The sequence below is a fragment of the Lissotriton vulgaris genome, chromosome 10 (assembly GCF_964263255.1).
Source record: "Lissotriton vulgaris chromosome 10, aLisVul1.2, whole genome shotgun sequence".
Lineage (NCBI taxonomy): Eukaryota > Metazoa > Chordata > Amphibia > Caudata > Salamandridae > Lissotriton > Lissotriton vulgaris.
Window position 1 is genome coordinate 14,604,538 of NC_141698.1, and position 22,927 is coordinate 14,627,464.

Here is a 22,927-nt window from a genome sequence, read left to right on the forward strand (position 1 = left end):
ACCGAGGCTGTAGGGGTTATGAAGCCTTGATCTACAGCTCTAGAGTCTAAATGTGATCACCTTTAAGATCTCTGACGCTTCAGGGATAGGTCTGTTGTGGGATTCCGAAGTGATTGCTGTGCGAGGCCTAATCTGGGGCTCAAGTCCTTTCAAATAGAAGTGGGGGTACTCCCCAAATTAGGCAGAATCGGTGTGACCGCGTGCGTGATATCACATTAAGTGATCTCATGGCATGTGGCATCACACAACCCTTAATCTCACAGGAAGTAACATCTGATCTTAAGCCCTCACATATATTTAGCAGGTCTATTGTGAGTACATTTGAGCGCATTACAACATTCTACAAATTAGATTTCGCGTTGGGGTTGTGCCTAAATTTTGACGCAACCCTGATGCAAAATCTGGGCCTCAATGTATAATTTTTTTTTAACCCTGCCCCAAAGAAATTGCCAACAAGGAGTAACATGGCAGAAAATATATTATGCATAATTGGTTACAATATCTGTTTTTAAAATATCTATGGGGTTAAGGCACCTGCTGCAGAGATCTTTGTGTGCCCTGTAAATCTCAGGGAATAATAATAATGGTAAGGTAAGTCTGGGGGTCAATGCACTTGCTGGAGAGAGCTATGTTTTGTCCAGTCCTAGTTTTGAATCAAAGTACTGTAGAGGGTTAATGTGTCTCTTGCAAAGTACATTGTTACACGCAGATGACGCGATTTTATTTTATGTAAATGTGTAAATGGGTTACTGCTTTTAACACCGATCGTTTTGTTACTTGCAGTTCATAAAGTGTAATCCTTCTAATAAAGCACAGTGAGCTCTGGAGGATGAGTGACTCCCACACCGTGTAACCCTGGCTGTCTCATGTAACGGATCCTGTACATTGATTTACACACACAAGATTTATTGGCAATGTAAAATGTGTCTGCGTGATGTGAAGTACTCTGACACCTTGTATTGGGATGAGTAGTGCTAAACCGCTATAAACTAAATTATTTAAACACAATACTGGTATTTAAATTATTTGTGTCAATACGGGGGCACCAACACACCTGACAGTCTGACAGCGCAAGATGCCTCTTGGCACATGTGAAGGGATGAGCTGAGAGCCTCTGTCTCCCCTCCATTGCATCTGATAGCTCCCAGAAGGAAACGCCAACAAAAGGAGGCCTCGCGGCACCTTCACTTCCGCCTATGTTATGGGCGTAGGTGGCATCTGACCCCCTCCCCCTCTCTGCTCAGAACAAAAGCAGACGCCATCAGGTGGTCCTGATGGAATCCAAGTGTCAGAAAACGACACCAGTCCATGACGAGTTCAGCAGATTTCTGTGAATTCCCTGAGAGTCGGAAAGTAACGAGTCACCTCGCTGCAAGGGGCCAGAGTCACAGCAGGGTCGACTGTGTCTACCCTCGACTCGAACCCTGGGCCTAAGGGGTCTCTGCCTTTGTCATCCTGAAAACAGATCCCGGAAGGCCAGGCCCCTCCCCCTTGGCCCCTCCCTGCCCCGAAGGGTGGGGGGCCTCTCGGGGACCCGCACTGTTGGAATGCGGGCAGAGTAAACACGGGCTCTGGGGTGCTGGGAGGGGGGGGGGGGGGGTGCAGGGATGCTCCGTCACAAAAATGTGCATTCCCATCGCCCTCGGAATCATTCTTTGCTTCCCCTCGCCACCCCCAGCATCACTCTTTGCTCCCCCTTGCCACTCCCAGCCCCCCCCCCCCCCATTAGCTCGTCGCGCATCCCCCCCCCCCCGCGCCCCGTTTCTACTGTATTTTGTCCGTTATGCCAATCCGACGTCTCACCCTGAGGGCCCCTCCACTCGCCCTGAGGGCTCCCGCCTCACTGTCCCTCTGCGGCCTGTCCCTCCCCCGCCCTTACCCACTCTCGCTGCGGGTGCAGAGCCCGCCTGGTCTCCGCTGGTCTCCTTCCCGGACCCAGAGACAGACAGACAGACAGGCAGACAGGCCCAGTGAGGATGGAGAGCTTAGAGGTCTGTAATCTGGAGCCATCTGCCTGCGGGGATGAAAGGGGGGGGGGGGGGGGGGGGGGGGCTGTGCTGGGACACTCCGTGGACTGCAGAGACCAGCACAGAGTCCTTGGGGCAGGCTGCCGAGGGTCACATGGGCCCCTGGGAGCCACAGGGACAGGCTTGGGGTCACGGGCATTATAGGCCCGTGTAAGCTCCCAGGTGGTAACTGCCCGCAGAGGCCTCTAGAATGTAGCCTGTCACTGCCCTTGTCAGTCACTGCCCTTGTGTCACTCTGGGGCTGTCACTGCCCCTGTAAGTGTCACTCTGGGGCTGTCACTGCCCTTGTGTCACTCTGGGGCTGTCACTGCCCTTGTGTCACTCTGGGGCTGTCACTGCCCTTGTGTCACTCTGGGGCTGTCGCTGCCCTTGTGTCACTCTGGGGCTGTCACTGCCCTTGTGTCACTCTGGGGCTGCCGCTGCCCTTGTGTCACACTGAGGCTGTCGCTGCCCTTGTGTCACTCTGGGCCCTTGTGTCACTCTGGGGCAGTCACTGCCCTTGTGTCACTCTGGGCCCTTGTGTCACTCTGGGGCTGTCGCTGCACTTGTGCCACTCTGGGGCAGTCACTGCCCTTGTAAGTGTCACTCTGGGGCTGTCACTGCCCTTGTAAGTGTCACTCTGGGGCTGTCACTGCCCTTGTAAGTGTCACTCTGGGGCTGTCACTGCTCTTGTGTCACTCTGGGGCAGTCACTGCCCTTGTGTCACTCTGGGGCTGTCACTGCCCTTGTGTCACTCTGGGGCTGGCACTGCCCTTGTGCCACTCTGGGGCTGTCGCTGCCCTTGTGCCACTCTGGGGCTGTCGCTGCCCTTGTGCCACTCTGGGGCTGTCACTGCTCTTGTGTCACTCTGGGGCTGTCGCTGCCCTTGTCAGTCACTGCCCTTGTGTCACTCTGGGGCTGTCACTGCCCCTGTAAGTGTCACTCTGGGGCTGTCACTGCCCTTGTGTCACTCTGGGGCTGTCGCTGCCCTTGTGTCACTCTGGGGCTGTCACTGCCCTTGTGTCACTCTGGGGCTGTCGCTGCCCTTGTGTCACACTGAGGCTGTCGCTGCCCTTGTGTCACTCTGGGCCCTTGTGTCACTCTGGGGCAGTCACTGCCCTTGTGTCACTCTGGGCCCTTGTGTCACTCTGGGGCTGTCGCTGCCCTTGTAAGTGTCACTCTGGGGCTGTCACTGCCCTTGTAAGTGTCACTCTGGGGCTGTCACTGCTCTTGTAAGTGTCACTCTGGGGCTGTCACTGCCCTTGTAAGTGTCACTCTGGGGCTGTCACTGCTCTTGTGTCACTCTGGGGCTGTCACTGCCCTTGTGTCACTCTGGGGCTGACACTGCCCTTGTGTCACTCTGGGGCTGTCGCTGCCCTTGTGTCACTCTGGGGCTGTCACTGCCCTTGTGTCACTCTGGGGCTGTCACTGCCCTTGTGTCACTCTGGGGCTGTCGCTGCCCTTGTGTCACTCTGGGGCTGTCGCTGCCCTTGTGTCACTCTGGGGCTGTCACTGCCCTTGTGTCACTCTGGGGCTGTCACTGCCCTTGTGTCACTCTGGGGCTGTCACTGCCCTTGTGTCACTCTGGGGCTGTCACTGCCCTTGTGTCACTCTGGGGCAGTCACTGCCCTTGTGTCACTCTGGGCCCTTGTGTCACTCTAGGGCCGTCGCTGCCCTTGTGTGACTCTGGGGCAGTCACTGCCCTTGTAAGTGTCACTCTGGGGCTGTCACTGCCCTTGTGTCACTCTGGGGCTGTCACTGCCCTTGTGTCACTCTGGGGCTGTCACTGCCCTTGTGTCACTCTGGGGCTGTCACTGCCCTTGTGTCACTCTGGGGCTGTCACTGCCCTTGTGTCACTCTGGGGCTGTCGCTGCCCTTGTGTCACTCTGGGGCTGTCGCTGCCCTTGTGTCACTCTGGGGCTGTCGCTGCCCTTGTGTCACTCTGGGGCTGTCGCTGCCCTTGTGTCACTCTGGGGCTGTCGCTGCCCTTGTGTCACTCTGGGGCTGTCACTGCCCTTGTGTCACTCTGGGCCCTTGTGTCACTCTAGGGCCGTCGCTGCCCTTGTGTCACTCTGGGGCAGTCACTGCCCTTGTGTCACTCTGGGCCCTTGTGTCACTCTGGGGCTGTCGCTGCCCTTGTGTCACTCTGGGGCTGTCGCTGCCCTTGTGTCACTCTGGGGCTGTCGCTGCCCTTGTGTCACTCTGGGGCTGTCACTGCCCTTGTGTCACTCTGGGGCAGTCACTGCCCTTGTGTCACTCTGGGCCCTTGTGTCACTCTAGGGCCGTCGCTGCCCTTGTGTGACTCTGGGGCAGTCACTGCCCTTGTAAGTGTCACTCTGGGGCTGTCACTGCCCTTGTAAGTGTCACTCTGGGGCTGTCACTGCCCTTGTAAGTGTCACTCTGGGGCTGTCACTGCCCTTGTAAGTGTCACTCTGGGGCTGTCACTGCCCTTGTGTCACTCTGGGGCTGTCACTGCCCTTGTGTCACTCTGGGGCTGTCACTGCCCTTGTGTCACTCTGGGGCTGTCGCTGCCCTTGTAACTGTCACTCTGGGGCTGTCGCTGCCCTTGTGTCACTCTGGGGCTGTCTCTGCCCTTGTGTCACTCTGGGGCTGTCTCTGCCCTTGTGTCACTCTGGGGCTGTCTCTGCCCTTGTGTCAGTCTGGGGCTGTCTCTGCCCTTGTGTCACTCTGGGGCTGTCACTGCCCTTGTGTCACTCTGGGGCTGTCGCTGCCCTTGTGTCACTCTGGGGCTGTCGCTGCCCTTGTGTCACTCTGGGGCTGTCACTGCCCTTGTGTCACTCTGGGGCTGTCACTGCCCTTGTGTCACTCTGGGGCTGTCGCTGCCCTTGTAACTGTCACTCTGGGGCTGTCGCTGCCCTTGTGTCACTCTGGGGCTGTCACTGCCCTTGTGTCACTCTGGGGCTGTCACTGCCCTTGTGTCACTCTGGGGCTGTCACTGCCCTTGTGTCACTCTGGGGCAGTCACTGCCCTTGTGTCACTCTGGGGCTGTCGCTGCCCTTGTGCCACTCTGGGGCTGTCGCTGCCCTTGTGCCACTCTGGGGCTGTCACTGCTCTTGTGTCACTCTGGGGCAATCACTGCCCTTGTGTCACTCTGGGCCCTTGTGTCACTCTGGGGCAGTCACTGCCCTTGTGTCACTCTGGGCCCTTGTGTCACTCTGGGGCTGTCGCTGCCCTTGTGTCACTCTGGGGCCGTCGCTGCCCTTGTGTGACTCTGGGGCAGTCACTGCCCTTGTAAGTGTCACTCTGGGGCTGTCACTGCCCTTGTAAGTGTCACTCTGGGGCTGTCACTGCCCTTGTAAGTGTCACTCTGGGGCTGTCACTGCCCTTGTAAGTGTCACTCTGGGGCTGTCACTGCCCTTGTGTCACTCTGGGGCTGTCACTGCCCTTGTGTCACTCTGGGGCTGTCACTGCCCTTGTGTCACTCTGGGGCTGTCACTGCCCTTGTGTCACTCTGGGCCCTTGTGTCACTCTGGGGCTGTCACTGCCCTTGTGTCACTCTAGGCCCTTGTGTCACTCTGGGGCTGTCACTGCCCTTGTGTTACTCTGGGGCTGTCACTGCCCTTGTGTGACTCTGGGGCTGTCACTGCCCTTGTGTCACTCTGGGCCCTTGTGTCACTCTGGGGCTGTCGCTGCCCTTGTGTCAGTCTGGGGCTGTCTCTGCCCTTGTGTCACTCTGGGGCTGTCACTGCCCTTGTGTCACTCTGGGGCTGTCGCTGCCCTTGTGTCAGTCTGGGGCTGTCGCTGCCCTTGTGTCAGTCTGGGGCTGTCACTGCCCTTGTGTCACTCTGGGGCTGTCACTGCCCTTGTGTCACTCTGGGGCTGTCACTGCCCTTGTGTCACTCTGGGGCTGTCACTGCCCTTGTGTCACTCTGGGGCTGTCACTGCCCTTGTGTCACTCTGGGGCTGTCACTGCCCTTGTAAGTGTCACTCTGGGGCTGTCGCTGCCCTTGTAACTGTCAATCTGGGGCTGTCGCTGCCCTTGTGTCACTCTGGGGCTGTCGCTGCCCTTGTGTCACTCTGGGGCTGTCACTGCCCTTGTGTCACTCTGGGGCTGTCACTGCCCTTGTGTCACTCTGGGGCTGTCACTGCCCTTGTGTCACTCTGGGGCCGTCGCTGCCCTTGTGTCACTCTGGGGCCGTCGCTGCCCTTGTGTCACTCTGGGGCAGTCACTGCCCTTGTGTCACTCTGGGCCCTTGTGTCACTCTGGGGCAGTCACTGCCCTTGTGTCACTCTGGGCCCTTGTGTCACTCTGGGGCTGTCACTGCCCTTGTGTCACTCTGGGGCTGTCACTGCCCTTGTGTTAGTCTGGGGCTGTCACTGCCCTTGTGTGACTCTGGGGCTGTCACTGCCCTTGTGTCACTCTGGGCCCTTGTGTCACTCTGGGGCTGTCGCTGCCCTTGTGTCACTCTGGGGCTGTCGCGGCCCTTGTGTCACTCTGGGGCTGTCGCGGCCCTTGTGTCACTCTGGGGCTGTCACTGCCCTTGTGTCACTCCGGGGCTGTCACTGCCCTTGTGTCACTCTGGGGCTGTCACTGCCCTTGTGTCACTCTGGGGCAGTCACTGCCCTTGTGTCACTCTGGGGCTGTCACTGCCCTTGTGTCACTCTGGGGCTGTCACTGCCCTAGTGTCACTCTGGGGCTGTCGCTGCCCTTGTGTCACTCTGGGGCTGTCGCTGCCCTTGTGTCACTCTGGGGCTGTCGCTGCCCTTGTGTCACTCTGGGGCTGTCGCTGCCCTTGTGTCACTCTGGGGCTGTCACTGCCCTTGTGTCACTCTGGGGCTGTCGCTGCCCTTGTGTCACTCTGGGGCTGTCGCTGCCCTTGTGTCACTCTGGGGCTGTCGCTGCCCTTGTGTCACTCTGGGGCTGTCGCTGCCCTTGTGTCACTCTGGGGCTGTCGCTGCCCTTGTGTCACTCTGGGGCTGTCGCTGCCCTTGTGTCACTCTGGGCCCTTGTGTCACTCTGGGGCTGTCACTGCCCTTGTGTTAGTCTGGGGCTGTCACTGCCCTTGTGTGACTCTGGGGCTGGCACTGCCCTTGTGTCACTCTGGGGCTGTCGCTGCCCTTGTGTCACTCTGGGGCATTCACTGCTCTTGTGTCACTCTGGGGCTGTCACTGCCCTTGTGTCACTCTGGGGCTGTCACTGCCCTTGTGTCACTCTGGGCCCTTGTGTCACTCTGGGGCTGTCACTGCCCTTGTGTCACTCTGGGGCTGTCACTGCCCTTGTGTCACTCTGGGGCTGTCGCTGCCCTTGTGTCACTCTGGGGCTGTCGCTGCCCTTGTGTCACTCTGGGGCTGTCGCTGCCCTTGTGTCACTCTGGGGCTGTCGCTGCCCTTGTGTCACTCTGGGGCTGTCACTGCCCTTGTGTCACTCTGGGGCTGTCACTGCCCTTGTGTCACTCTGGGGCTGTCACTGCCCTTGTGTCACTCTGGGGCTGTCACTGCCCTTGTGTCACTCTGGGGCTGTCGCTGCCCTTGTGTCACTCTGGGGCTGTCGCTGCCCTTGTGTCACTCTGGGGCTGTCGCTGCCCTTGTGTCACTCTGGGGCTGTCGCTGCCCTTGTGTCACTCTGGGGCTGTCGCTGCCCTTGTGTCACTCTGGGGCTGTCGCTGCCCTTGTGTCACTCTGGGCCCTTGTGTCACTCTGGGGCTGTCACTGCCCTTGTGTTAGTCTGGGGCTGTCACTGCCCTTGTGTGACTCTGGGGCTGGCACTGCCCTTGTGTCACTCTGGGGCTGTCGCTGCCCTTGTGTCACTCTGGGGCTGTCGCTGCCCTTGTGTCACTCTGGGGCATTCACTGCTCTTGTGTCACTCTGGGGCTGTCACTGCCCTTGTGTCACTCTGGGGCTGTCACTGCCCTTGTGTCACTCTGGGCCCTTGTGTCACTCTGGGGCTGTCACTGCCCTTGTGTCACTCTGGGGCTGTCACTGCCCTTGTGTCACTCTGGGGCTGTCACTGCCCTTGTGTCACTCTGGGGCTGTCGCTGCCCTTGTGTCACTCTGGGGCTGTCGCTGCCCTTGTGTCACTCTGGGGCTGTCGCTGCCCTTGTGTCACTCTGGGGCTGTCGCTGCCCTTGTAACTGTCACTCTGGGGCTGTCACTGCCCTTGTGTCACTCTGGGGCTGTCACTGCCCTTGTGTCACTCTGGGGCTGTCACTGCCCTTGTGTCACTCTGGGGCTGTCGCTGCCCTTGTGTCACTCTGGGGCTGTCACTGCCCTTGTGTCACTCTGGGGCTGTCGCTGCCCTTGTGTCACTCTGGGGCTGTCGCTGCCCTTGTGTCACTCTGGGGCTGTCGCTGCCCTTGTGTCACTCTGGGGCATTCACTGCTCTTGTGTCACTCTGGGGCTGTCACTGCCCTTGTGTCACTCTGGGGCAGTCACTGCCCTTGTGTCACCCTGGGGCTGTCGCTGCCCTTGTGTCACTCTGGGGCTGTCACTGCCCTTGTGTCACTCTGGGGCTGTTGCTGCCCTTGTAAGTGTCAGTAAATGTACAGGAATTTATATAGCGCAAATCACCGAGCGGTTTCTAAGCGCTTGCTTAGGGAACCCGTCCTGGTATTCCCCTGTGAGATAACCCCGGCAGGGTATCCGCAAGGTGAAAGCCAGGCATCCCGCCGCGAGGGGCCGTTGTGGAGATTAAGCAAGCTATTGCCCAGAGTCGCAGAGTGTGAACCCGTGAATCGAGTAGGCACCGGAGCGAGAATTGTCGAGTCCATGGACATTTTAGGACTCAAGATCCCGCCGAGCTGGGAATTGAACCCTGGTCACGGGCTGACCTCTGCTTCCAGGTCTGCCTCCTCTAACCAGTGAGCCACACTTCTCCACAGTCAGTCTGTGGCTGTTATTGGCCAGTGCAAGTCTCAGACACGCCACAGGTTTATTTTATTTAATTTATTTATAGTTTTATATAGCGCTAGCTAGACCTGTGGGTATTAGAGCGCTTTACATACACAAAGGAAAAATTGCATTACATCGCAGGACATGAGGATGCAGTAAGATATAAGGAAAGACCTAATACTTCTGTATACAGTGAGGGGAGAAAGAAGTAGGTGGTTGAAACCGTCAGATAACAGCATCCTTGGAGGTCCAAGTGAGGGGGAAGTCCATTAGGTTATTGGTGCCTAGGTTGGTTAACTTGGTCGGTCAAGTATTGGTTGAGAGAGTTTCAGGTCCTTTTTGAAGCGAGAGAAGGAGAGGTTGCATCTGAGGTCCATCTGGAGTGCGATCTACATCCTGGGTACGGTGCCAGAAAAGGATCCGCACTGGGCCGTTTTCGGAGGGGTGAGAAGAAGTGAGTTGGTGCTTCTCAGAGTTCTGGATTTTCCTGCTTTTACCAGTTTGCTGTTCAGGTAGTTGGGTGTTGGGCGTGAAGGGCCTTGTGTGTGATGCAGGCCAGTTTGTAAATACATCTGCCTTCCTTGGGGAGCCAGTTGAGTGCGTTGAGGGTTGGTGAGATGTGTTGAAATCTTTTTACACCAGTTATGAGTCGGGCTGCCATGTTAAGGACTGACCTTAGTGGGGATAGGTGAGCTTTTGGTGACCCCGTTAGGATGGCGTTCTCATAGTCCAGTTTAGAAAGAACCAGGGATTGTACAATTGTCTTGAGATCATCTTGAGGAATGAAAGGTTTAATTTTCTTGAGGTGTTTTAGGGAGTAGAGCGCGCCTTTTGCAGAGTTCTTGATGGGCTCCTCCATTGATAGGTTCTTATCCAGGGTGATGCTTAGAGACTTAACTGAGTCGGATAGAAGGAGGGAGCAGTTTAGAGCATCAAGCGGGTGAAGGGACTCTCCTCTGTGCCTCTGCCGGCTCTGTCTGGTTTAATCCTTATTTATGGCCCTGACAGGAGACTGGAGGTCTGGACAGGGCCGCATAAATAACCCGCCAGAGTAACCTGACAGGGGGCGTGGCTTCACTGCAGCCAAAGAGAGGGACCAGGCGAGATGAGGGCAGATAAGGAAGAGCGGAAAGACCATCAGAAGAGCAAGAGAGACAGGGCGAGGAAGAGAAGGAAAGGCATACGCCGAGAGAAGACCTAAAAAGAAAGAAAGAGGAAATATATATGCAAGATGACAGAGCGAAATAAAGGGCATGAAAAGGGAAAAAACAGAAGACATTAAAAGGGAACTAAGGAAAGAGCTGCAAATAAAGAGTACAAGATGGAAAGAACGATGCGGACAGAGCCAAAGATACACAAGGATGGAAAAGGAAAGGTGTAAAGACAATGAAATGAAAACAAAGAAACCAGGCGCGAAATCTAGAAAGAAATGTAGTGAAACTAAAAGAAGGAACAAGTATTCTCAAAGCCAACCGATTTGTGGTCAATGTGCTAATGCATGCAATGTTAGCAGATCAAAACACAGGACGGGGTCAGCAGGACTGGACAGAACACCCACCCCTTCTCTGTGTTCCTCCTCTCCCTCCCACCCCTTCTGTGTTCCTCCTCTCCCTCCCACCCACCCCTTCTCTGTGTTCCTCCTCTCCCTCCCACCCCTTCTGTGTTCCTCCTCTCCCTCCCACCCACCCCTTCTCTGTGTTCCTCCTCTCCCTCCCACCCACCCCTTATCAATGTTCCTTCGTCCTATAGCTCCCCAGTTTTCAACTCGGGAATGTCTCTGGTTTAAACCTCAGTCAGTCTGTCTGTCTGTTCACCTCTCTCACAACGAGGTGACTGGTACCGTCATTCGTTGCGAGGGCTGAGTGCTGAGCTCGTCTGCTGCTCCTGCTTGGAACAGGCTTCGAACAGTCGTAGCTCCATAACACTGTGGCCTCCTGGCGCCGTCTCCTTGATCCCCAACCGGGCGGTTATACGCAGCTCTCGCGCCCACTGGCCCGTCCTGGTCTAAACACATTTAATTGTAAAAAAAAGAGTTCACAGAAGTGTTGTACATACTAAGAAGCCCCTGCATCGGATCAAAGGCCTCTGATGTTTACATAGATTATAGGTCGAGATGATTGGTAACATACTGTAATATAATTGCATTTATATACCCCAAGGCTTTGACGCAATATAGGCAGTTCAATGGCAACATTCCATAGAACACAGTGCCACTCCATACCATGCTGCTCCACGCCACACAATGCCGTTGCACTCCACACAATGCCCCTCCACGCCACACAATGCCGTTGCACTCCACACAATGCCCCTCCACACCACACAATGCCCCTCCACGCCACACAATGCCCCTCCACGCCACACAATGCCCCTCCACGCCACACAATGCCCCTCCACGCCACACAATGCCCCTCCACGCCACACAATGCCCCTCCACGCCACACAATGCCCCTCCACGCCCTGCAATGCCCCTCCACGCCCTGCAATGCTCCTCCACGCCCTGCAATGCCCCTCCACGCCCCGCAATGCCCCTCCACGCCCGCAATGCCCCTCCACGCCCCGCAATGCCCCTCCACGCCCCGCAATGCCCCTCCATGCCCCGCAATGCCCCTCCATGCCCCGCAATGCCCCTCCACGCCCCGCAATGCCACTCCACGCCATCAAAGACAATACATCTCCCATAGGGGAGACCTTTTGGCTTTGCCAATGCTTGTTTCTCTCTCTCCTACATGGACACCTTGCATCTCCTTCACTTCGCATCCACGCTACTTACACCACACACTCACTCGCCTGTAAGCACTGCATTTTCTTCTACTTTCATCAATATTTCGGTAGCTGAGTGTGTATCCTTTCCAGCCTATGAGAATCTCAATTACAGCTGGCGCATGTTACCATAATAATAAGAATACCAGTATTTGTAAAGCGCAAACAATTTTAATTGTTGTTCCCTACATATATTAATTGTTTTCCCTACATATATTAATAAATTGTTTTCCCTAAATATATATTTTGGTCAGGTTGCGGGACATGCCTATTGTTTACTGTTTGTGTTTTCGGTCCAATGATTAAAAAATATGCTACAAATAGACCCCAATGGTGGGGCCGTCACTGGAGCACTTCCACTAAAAGAAACAAGATTGGGGCTGGCCTTATTACAGCGAAGCCGAAGGGGTGGCTTTCCGGAGATCTATGGTATCCATCTCTCCTTTGTGGAGCGACCGGCAACCCCCCGAAACATCTGGCTACCTGTGTTGGGCGTAAGACTTCCTTCCTTGAATTTAACCCCTTCGCTGCGGATGACAAAGCCAGCTTGTCATGGGCGTTACCTGTGCTGCGCGGATGACGAGCTGGCTTTGTCACGAACCGCGCGATTTTCAAATGTCAGCGCACAGCGGGAAAACCCGTAGCGCGCATGCGGTTAAAGCATATTGAAGATAAATGAGGACAAAAAAAAGCGCAAACAATTACCCAAGGGTGTTAAGGCACTGGGAGCCGTCAGGAAGATTAAGCAAGCTATTGCCCAGAGTCGCATGGTGCCGGGTTAACCTGCTGCCGGCGATCGAACAGTGAGCCTCCGTGTCCCGAAGTCAGCCACCCTGGCCACGTTGCCACCATTGCTGTGTTTGCTCTGTAGTGAGTCAAAGATTGCACAACATGCATTTCACTTTTTGGCAGTCATTGTTGCAAAATTGGTCAAAGTTTTTTCTCTAAGGTTAAATATATGAATATATGGCCCAACAGGGGCTAATTTAAAAGTCATTTTAGGGTTTCGCCTGCACAGCGCTTGCGCTGTGCTAGAGAAATCTCTTGTTTATGAAATAAACTTAAAAAGTAGTTGTATCCCGCCTCCTCTTTCCTGGCTTCTCATTGGTTTCTGTGCGTGCTACTTACTTTTCTTCCATTTCTATTGGCTGTAGCATATTTTCCTCCATTTACCAATGTATGTTCCTAGTCTTTGTCTCTTACCAGTTTCCCACCTCCGAAATACTGTTAGCATCTGCGTTGGTGGAATTATTTTTTCATAACTAAAGTTTTGCCTCCTTCTACTTTTTAGGTCGAGCCTGAGCCAGCGCGCGTGCGCTACTCTGCGAGACTTATTGTAGAGGAGTAGGTGAATAGAAGCTCTGCCCACTCTCCGTCAATATTTGCCCATTGGCTTGTGTCCTTGTCCGTCCTAAATTCTGGCTTCTGATTTGTGAATAGGCTTGTTAGTCCCTCCTTAGTATGGCCTCCTCTTCATTTATCACCTCCCAGGGTGACTGGCCCCGTTACTTTGGTTGTTACATGGTAGGTGTTATTTACACTGTGAGCACTATTTTATTTAATGAGGTTCTCCTACTGCAGGTGCGACATGCTTAGGTGCCTTCTCTACCCACCCCTCCCGTTGCCGTGCCTTCTCCTCCCTCCAGTTGTCGAGCCTTCTCCCCCGCCCTCGCTCCCTCCCGTTGTCGTGCCTTCTCCCCCTCCCTCCTGTTGTCTGTGCCTTCTCCCACCCGCCCTTCCGTTGTTGTGATGCCTACAATTTGCATATTGCATTGTACATGCTAGTTCCTCTTGCAGCAGTTTTGTATAGCTGCAACTTATCACCGTGAGAGATCAAGTAATTTTCCCAGAATCACAAGATGTTGCGCCAGCGAGACTTGAACCGGGATCCCCAGCTCTCGAGTCAGCAGCTCTGGCCACTGCACCGCATTTTCTCCACTCACGTGATGGTTGTCAAGGAGCTCTTTCCTTCGACTCTTAGTCCTGGACGGGGATTGATAAACACTGCTTATTTTCATCATAGGCGAGCCTGATGCATTACCAATGCTTATCTTATGTTTTTTGGTTGCCACTGGGTGCATTTGGTGTGTGTTGGTTGATGAGCGATGATGTTTGTCCTGAATGCTTAAGGAAAATAAAAATCTCCCGTGCCCCCAAAGCTATGTATTTTTTTATTATTTCCCTGCTGCTGTGTGCTATGAGATATGGCCATAAACAATGTAAAATGTTGGTGTGTTCACGCCCGACTACAACGCTAGGAAAACCCTCAAATTCGTAAAGGTGCCTTCATGGGAAAAACGGAGAAAACAACTTTTCTAATGAGTTTGTCATATTTTTTATTTCCTTATTTTCAAGACATAGTCTCCTAGCATGTAGTGATTCTCGCTCTCTTAACTCGTGCTCTCCCTCGTCCCCCTGCCCTCTTTCCTTCTTCTCTGTTCCTTTCTGTCCCATTTTTCTCTAACATAGGCGAAACCTATGCATTACCAATGCTTGTTAATTACTGCCTGGTCTGAAACCTGGAGGTCCATGACCCTCTTCAAGCCCCAATTGTACCCGTTTACCAGACATGGGAAGAAGAGCCTGGCATGCGTGGGGGCGGGGCTGCACTGGTGCCACAGAGACAAATGCAAACGCAACAAGGTGATGGATGGAATGCTCGAGTGCCCCCCTCCACCCCCTGCCGCCTCAGTTTGGACGGAGCACTAACCAGGGAGAAACCGGTCCCAGGATGCTTGTTTCCAGTCCAGGAAGGACCTGGCTTGGCAGTTCGGGCTGGACTGTTCCCATGAGGCACAGCGGCAAGACCGATTTGCATAGGGCTGGATCCAAACTGGGGTAGCGTAGTGAGCAATAGAATGATGGGTTGGGTTCAGCCGGAGTAATTACCAGCGCCTGAGATTCATTCAAGCATCCATCATTCACTGTTTTGTATATGTTATGCTGGTACCAAAGAGGTCACGTCACCCAACATGGAAGGGGTGTCTCATGATGCGAGGGGGAGTACCCTCCGTGGCTGCTGGGGGTGTGATCAGATGCAAGGGGGCACAGTTCATGGCCACTGGGGGGCATGGTCAGATGCAAGGGGATATCCTCAGTGGCCAGTGATGATGGTTCAAGGTTGCAGCATATTGGGTTCGTCAAACCATATGTTTAGGAACCAAGGATGCAAAGGTTGGAGCCTAGTGTCTTAATGTTTGAAAGTGTGTCTAGAAGTGTGTCTGGGAATGTTGCAGTGCCATGTGGTGGTCTGTAAAGGAGGAGGTTACAGGAGGAACTTGGTGTGGGGTTGCATCTGTTCATGAGGGCCTCACAGCCTTGCATGAAAACATCATCAGCTTTGGTGAGATTTATTGCTACCTTGAATATAACGGCTAGGCCGCCTCCTCTTTTGCCTGTACAAATGTGTGTGATAGTTTGCTAGCCTGGAGGAACAGCTTCATGCAACACTGGAGCCATGCCATCTCCTAACAATGATTCAGGTATGAAGGGTAAGTCTGGTTGTGTGTCCGTGAGTACGTCGTAGATGTGATGCTTGCTTTTTGAGTGATCGAGTACTTATTAGTAGGCAGTCTAGAGATTGTGTTTGGTGGTGGTGTGACTTTGTTTTCTAGAAGAGTGAGTAGTATTCTTGGAACTAGCAGCAGATGCATTATTAGTGTTATTAGTAGTATGAAGGTGGCTATAATGATGATAGTCTTTATCATAATCCTTGCCTAGCAGGTTTAGAAGGCATTTTATGGGTCTGTGTGTCTAGGTGGTGGAGATGGTGGTAGAGTGAGTTGGTGAGCTGTGGTGTTTTTGTATAGTTTTGCCTTGTTGTGTAATAGACCTAGAGATGCAAAGTTGTGAAAACTGGCATGTTTATTTTATTTGCATCTGTGTAGAGTAGAAGTTGTATGGGTTAGTGGTAGTGCTGGAGCATGTGCGTCATGATTTGAAGCTCTAAATTATGAGATAGATGAGAGGCAGGTGAATGAGTGTTGTTTGCGGTAGGTATTGGTGAAGATAGAAGATTTGGGAGTAAAGTTGATTTAGGATCTGTATTTGTGTAGTCATGAGGGTGGGAGTGGGTGTTTGTTTCTATTTTGCGAAGGAATATAATATGAAGTTGTGTATGAGATTTTGTTGTGCTGGTGTGTTATGTTATGTTATGTTTTTTTGTGGAGTAGTGAGATGAGATATTGATGTAGTAGTTTCCTGAGAAGGATTTGAATGTAAAGTACTGTTGATGGGTGGATGTTGAGTGGTAAAGGGGTGATGTTCATTGGGGTAGAGCGTATGTGGTGTGTGAGAGGGGTGGACGGGGGTTATGAGTGTTTGTGTTCGAATGGATAGCAGGAAGAGGTAATATGTGGTGGAGTGTAAGGATTTTTGGTTGTTCCGTTTTTGGTAGAAAGAGGAGGAGGGTGTTGGTAGTTGATGTGAGAGAGGGTTGGGTATAGGTTTGGTGGTGATGAAAAGGGGTCTGTTAGGAGTGAGCAGAGGGTAGAACGGATGTTTTGTATGAACAGGAAGTGCGTGTTTGAGGGGATTAGGGTTCTGTATAATGTGGGTTTGTGTTGATGCGTGGATTTGATAGTGGTATAGGCTAGAGTGGAGTTTTGAGTGAGAGTGAATGTGAATGTGCCATTAGGTGGCCGTTGGGGGGTAGAAGGGTGTATAGACGTGGCTTGTGTGGTTTTGTAGTGGATAAGATTTGTTTGCTGGGAGTAGTGAGCGTTTGCTAATAGTGTGTTCATATGTTTGAGGGTGTGGATGGCTTAAGGTGGTTCTTGGTAGATGGAAAAGGGGAAGCAACTCTGGCCTTAAGCCCGACTCAGCCTAAACAGGCAACTGCCCTTGTCCTCTCGGCCCTGGTCCTCTCGGCCCTGGTCCTCTCGGCCCTGGTCCTCTCGGCCCTGGTCCTCTCGGCCCTGGTCCTCTCGGCCCTGGTCCTCTCGGCCCTGGTCCTCTCGGCCCTGGTCCTCCCGGCCCTGGTCCTCCCGGCTCTGGTCCTCCCGGCTCTGGTCCTCCCGGCTCTGGTCCTCTCGGCTCTGGTCCTCTCGGCTCTGGTCCTCTCGGCTCTGGTCCTCTCGGCTCTGGTCCTCTCGGCCCTGGTCCTCTCGGCCCTGGTCCTCTCGGCCCTGGTCCGGCCGATTGTCAGGTCTTGAGTCCCCACCTGAAGAGGGTCTATGAGGCTGCGGTGTGGAGGTGAGGGGGAGGGCATTCCAGACTTGGATGGCGAGGTGGGAGGAGGGCGTCACCCCGAGCGGCAGCGGTAGATGCGTGGTATTTTGGCGAGGTGTGCGCGGCAGAGAGTCCTGGTTGGTCTGCGGCAGTGCAGGTGGAGGTTAATGTATGTGGGTCCTTGGTCGTGGAGGGATTTCAGGTGAGGGTCAGAAGCTTGAATGGGCATCTCTCCTGGACGGGGAGACGGTGGAGGTACTTCAGGTGCTGGGTGGTGTGTGTCCCCTTGGACGGGTTCAGTCTGGCGGCTGCGGTCTGAGTCTTTGCATGAGCTCGGTGGTGGTGCCTGCATAGAGTGCGTTGCCGTGGTCCAGTTGGCTGGTGATGAGAGCCGGCATCACTGTTTTCCTGGTGCTGATGGGGAGCCACCTGAGGACTTTGCAGAGCATGTGCTCTGAGGGTTAAATAGCCCAAGGTCAGGTGACCTCTGGCTAATGGGAATCCTAACCCTACCCACTCAGAGCCCTATCCTGAAACCCCAATACCAATGGGAGAACTGGCCCTATCAACCAATCTGATCTCAAACCCTAATCCCCAAGTCCAACCCTAGTCCGAGGAACCAATCAGAGGGCAGATGCAACAACCAGTAAGAAGTTATATGAAGGGCATGTGACCTTAAGTACAAACTGATGTGCAGATGTTCTTCTGTAGTTCGAATCTCCATGGACACAGACAGGCTCAATCCACACTTTGTATTTCGTGGTCAACCCTGCAGGCAAGGCCCCACTCTAAAGCCACTAAATATACTGCTTTGTGCACACTTAAATCACTCTTTGTAGCCAAAAACGAGTGTTACATATGCTTTCCAAATACAATTGAAACCACAAAGCAGATTAGGCTGTCTCTTAAAAACAACACTCCAGTTAGGCTGTGTGGTGTATTTTGCCTTATTAGTTTGTAAAAGGGGAAATATGGGGGTGGGAGGGGAGGTTTCCTTGAAAATGCCTTCACATAGTATAGGAATGTGTCTGCACCGAGCACACTGTGTATCTGTGCAGGTGCCTGGGTCCAGTCTAGGTGTCTGTCCTGTCTGTATTGTGCATCTCTTCAGGGTTCTGGATGTACTCTTTCCTGTGCATCTCTTCAGGTGTCTGGCTGTACTCTGCCCTGTGCATCTCTTCAGGTGTCTGGCTGTACTCTGTCCTGTGTATCTCTTCAGGTGTCTGGCTGTACTCTGTCCTGTGTAATCTCTTCGGGTGTCTGGCTGTACTCTGTCCTGTGTATCTCTTCAGGTGTCTGTCTGTACTCTGTCCTGTGTATCTCTTCAGGTGTCTGTCTGTACTCTGTCCTGTGTATCTCTTCAGGTGTCTGGCTGTACTCTGTCCTGTGCATCTCTTCAGGAGTCTGGCTGTACTCTGGCCTGTGTATTTCTTCAGGTGTCTGGCTGTACTCTGTCCTGTGTATCTCTTCAGGTGTCTGGCTGTACTCTGTCCTGTGCATCTCTTCAGGAGTCTGGCTGTACTCTGGCCTGTGTATCTCTTCAGGTGTCTGGCTGTACTGTCCTGTGTATCTCTTCAGGTGTCTGGCTGTACTCTGTCCTGTGTGTCTGTTCAGGTGTCAGGCTGTACTCTGTCCTGTGCATCTCTTCAGGTGTCTGGCTGTATTCTGTCCTGTGTATCTCTTCAGGTGTCTGGCTGTACTCTGTCCTGTGTAATCTCTTCAGGTGTCTGGCTGTACTCTGTCCTGTGTATCTCTTCAGGTGTCTGGCTGTACTCTGTCCTGTGTAATCTCTTCGGGTGTCTGGCTGTACTCTGTCCTGTGCATCTCTTCAGGTGTCTGTCTGTACTCTGTCCTGTGTATCTCTTCAGGTGTCTGTCTGTACTATGTCCTGTGTATCTCTTCAGGTGTCTGGCTGTACTCTGTCCTGTGCATCTCTTCAGGAGTCTGGCTGTACTCTGGCCTGTGTATCTCTTCAGGTGTCTGGCTGTACTCTGTCCTGTGTATCTCTTCAGGTGTCTGGCTGTACTGTCCTGTGTATCTCTTCAGGTGTCTGGCTGTACTCTGTCCTGTGTGTCTGTTCAGGTGTCAGGCTGTACTCTGTCCTGTGCATCTCTTCAGGTGTCTGGCTGTATTCTGTCCTGTGTATCTCTTCAGGTGTCTGGCTGTACTCTGTCCTGTGTAATCTCTTCAGGTGTCTGGCTGTACTCTGTCCTGTGTAATCTCTTCAGGTGTCTGGCTGTACTCTGTCCTGTGTATCTCTTCAGGTGTCTGTCTGTACTCTCTGTCCTGTGTATCTCTTCAGGTGTGTGGTTCCACTGAATATGTCGGTCATGAGTATATTGTGGAGTTTAGTCGGCCTCTAGCTCTATTCTAGGTGTCTGTTCTGCTTGTACCGTGTATCTTATTGGGTGTCGGATTCCACTCGTGGAGTCTGCCCTGAGTGTACTGTGTATCCCATTAGGTTTCCCGTTGCAATTTAGGTGTCTGCACTGTTTATCTCCCTGGGTATCTGCCCTGAGTGAACTGTGTATTCCAGCAGGTGTCTGCCCTCTGTGCGCTTGATTAAAAGTAGCCCGCTGAGTTCCTCTGAAGCGCCCCATACCGCTTTCAGACCCTCCACCCACAGACCGCCCTTGGTATCAATGTGCATTTATAAAAACATCTCTTACGTCATAACCTCTCTCCCCTCACGCATTTCTATATTTTTCTCACAGGGGGTCTGTCTCCCAGCTGTTATCCTGCTCAGCACAACTGGCCCCACAGCACGTTTCATGGATAAATCAGCGTCCATCAACGAGACTCACGTTGGATGCAGTGCCTAGACACCTGCCGGCATGATGTAGCGCTTCACCCACTCGCTTCTCTTCCCTCTGCTGCGTCCTCTGTTTCTTTTAACTCCTGAGCTCGCGGTTTTTTCTGGTCCTATATCCGAGGATGCGGACCTCTTCCTGATGCGACCCCCCCCCCCCCCCCATATCTCTGGGTACCTCCTGTCTGGTCTGGGGTGTACAGACTCCTGTCTCTCTGCCTCCAGCCCTGGTCTTTGCTCTGTTCGTTGTCCCCCTCTGGGGCCCCCTCTCGGCTCTGCCAGGGGCCCTTGTCTCTAGCTGACCCCATTGTTCTGTTTTTCGCCCTTCACTTTAAGTGGTCACTTCTGCACCAGGAGTCACGCACACTTCACTGTTCCTTCTTTTCATTTCCGGTTTGTGCTGCTGGTTCTGCCACCCTCCCGACTGCTGAGGACTGGGCGTCTTTTAGCTTCCGGAAACTTACATCTAAAAAACATAACTTGCAACTCCAGCTATATTTTCAATTCCTTGTTAGGGCTCTCTTTAAAGACCCGTTGTGGACAGTAACAATGCTTAGTGGGGGTTGGATCAGTGCATTGCTTCTCATTGGTTGCCTTGCTTATCAATCTCATGTGTTTGCTTCTTAATCAATGGTTTTCTTTCTTATTGTTGCTTGTCCCTCCCGCTGAGCATAGACCTATGCCATAATTTTGATTAGTTTGCTTGTATACTTCCACTTCTCACATGAGGGAACTACATTTTTTTTTTTTTTTTTAGCTCTCAATGGAAGTGCGTCTATTCCCTCTCCCCCCCCCCCCCCCCCATGTGCTCCCCCACCCCCACATCTCTACCCCTGTGCTCACCACCCCTGCCAGCTTGTCTTTAAAAGCTCACCATTGGGTATATTTTGTAAGATGTGGGGTTTTTTAGAAAATAGGACTAGAGGGGCGCACTGCCTGGGTTGAGACGTTACAAAGTGTTTGAGAGGCAAGATGGTATTTGTATGTAGTGCGTGAAGAGCAGACGGAAAAACACCCTTAACCGTCTAGGTAAGTCAACAAGACCAAACAGTGATACAAAGCCAAGCTCTCGCAACTACATTTAAGTACATATAAGCAAGGTACAATGACCCAAAGTTCAAAGGAAACGCGGAAGCAGGTTCTTTGATGTCATTGGGTATATTTTGCCCGGTTTAACTAAAGAGCAGAGTGTATCGGGTTGGTTCGCGTGGGCCTTCCATGTGTGACCTGAACGCCCAGGCCTTGGCACGCGTGGCGCGGGGCGGCGGGTGCTGCATCTACTCACCCTGCGTTTAAGGCAGAAGGTGTACTTAGCCTGGCTGGTAAGGCGATGTCTCCTCCCAGTGGCACAAATCTGCTGCTGCAGAGCATCCAATGGCTGGAGCATGTGTCACTGTTGTGGCACGTGGAAAGGAAAGCACATAGCCAACATTTTCCTTTAAATTCTGAGACTTACTCCGACATATGATATATTATTTTAAGTACCTCAATTAGTACTCTGTGGTGGTTTTTAATTCAGTTGCATATTATAGGGTTTTTAGCAAAACCACACCCTTCATAAAGTGTAAGAGGTACAAAAATCAATGCTCAGTTTGGAGGTACATTAGGGCAGGTGTTTGCTCTTCCACCAGAATTTTGTTTTTTTTTACAGTGTTTTTAAATTATTCTGATCACATTTATTTCATGCCCTTCTCACTAAATGCTGGTAAAATCCGATCTTGCTTTTTGTTTTTCTTCCTTTTACTTTGCGGTTGGTCAGACTCTCAGTCCTCTGGAATATCCCCTGCGCAGGACTCTACTTGTGCGGTAAGTGAAAAACCTGCCAAGTTGCTTTCTTGATGGCGCTCCTGCTTCCTAATTTTACTTACTTCATTCTTCATTTTGTAACTTGAAATTGTTCTGCAACGTTCAGAGTCAGCGCAGCTGCCAAGGCTTAGTTCCTCTAAAGGATCCGTCAGTGTCCGCACTTTACCTCGGGGAGAACTGAACTGCACTCCGGTGTTTAACTAAAAAACAAATGTTTTATTTTGTTGAGAAGTGATCAGCAATTTATTTCTAAATGAATGTTGAAAAGGGGAAGGAAAGTTGCAAGGACATCGAAGAAAAGTGTATGGTATTGCAATGGCATTTACATAGCGCTTCCTGCTGATGAGCAGCACTACACCGTGAGAGCCCATAGAGGAGAGGGAGAAGCACGCTACAATGGAGGAATGCCACAGATGAGGGAGTATCACGCTTCACAGTAGGGATGCCACAGATGAGTGAGTATCACGCTTCACAGTAGGAATGCCACAGATGAGTGAGTATCACGCTTCACAGTAGGAATGCCACAGATGAGTGAGTATCACGCTTCACAGTAGGAATGCCACAGATGAGTGAGTATCACGCTTCACTGTAGGAACGCCACAGATGAGGGAGTATCACGCTTCACTCGAGGAATGCCACAGATGAGGGAGTATCACGCTTCACTGTAGGAATGCCACAGATGAGTGAGTAGCACGCTTCACTGTAGGAATGCCACAGATGAGTGAGTATCACGCTTCACAGTAGGAATGCCACAGATGAGGGAGTATCACGCATCACTGTGGGAATGCCAGAGATGAGTGAGTATCACGCTTCACTGTAGGAATGCCAGAGATGAGTGAGTAGCACGCTTCACTGTAGGAATGCCACAGATGAGTGAGTATCACGCTTCACAGTAGGAATGCCACAGATGAGGGAGTATCACGCATCACTGTGGGAATGCCAGAGATGAGTGAGTATCACGCTTCACTGTGGGAATGCCAGAGATGAGTGAGTATCACGCTTCACTGTAGGAATGCCAGAGATGAGTGAGTAGCACGCTTCACTGTAGGAATGCCACAGATGAGTGAGTATCACGCTTCACAGTAGGAATGCCACAGATGAGGGAGTATCACGCATCACTGTGGGAATGCCAGAGATGAGGGAGTATCACGCTTCACTGTAGGAATGCCAGAGATGAGTGAGTAGCACGCTTCACTGTAGGAATGCCACAGATGAGTGAGTATCACGCTTCACAGTAGGAATGCCACAGATGAGGGAGTATCACGCATCACTGTGGGAATGCCAGAGATGAGTGAGTATCACGCTTCACTGTAGGAATGCCAGAGATGAGTGAGTAGCACGCTTCACTGTAGGAATGCCACAGATGAGTGAGTATCACGCTTCACAGTAGGAATGCCACAGATGAGGGAGTATCACGCTTCACTGTAGGAATGCCACAGATGAGTATCACGCTTCACAGTAGGAATGCCACAGATGAGTGAGTATCACGCTTCACAGTAGGAATGCCACAGATGAGGGAGTATCACGC

General features: G+C 52.7%; 1 protein-coding gene across 4 annotated transcripts in view; it reads left to right on the top strand.

Moving 5' to 3' along the window:
• PLXNB3 (plexin B3) overlaps positions 1-22,927 on the top strand; it is a 297,888-nt gene that overhangs the window by 58,267 nt on the left and 216,694 nt on the right. The window contains exon 2 of one of the 4 annotated variants that reach the window (XM_086940224.1): positions 21,353-21,399. The exons of 1 other annotated variant lie outside the window; for it this stretch is intronic. The gene's annotated coding sequence lies outside the window, so the exon portion shown is untranslated. Of the gene's footprint in view, positions 1-21,352; positions 21,400-21,837; positions 21,855-22,927 lie in introns of those variants that run through there. 2 more of the 4 variants (XM_086940226.1, XM_086940227.1) reach the window with 2 other exon arrangements.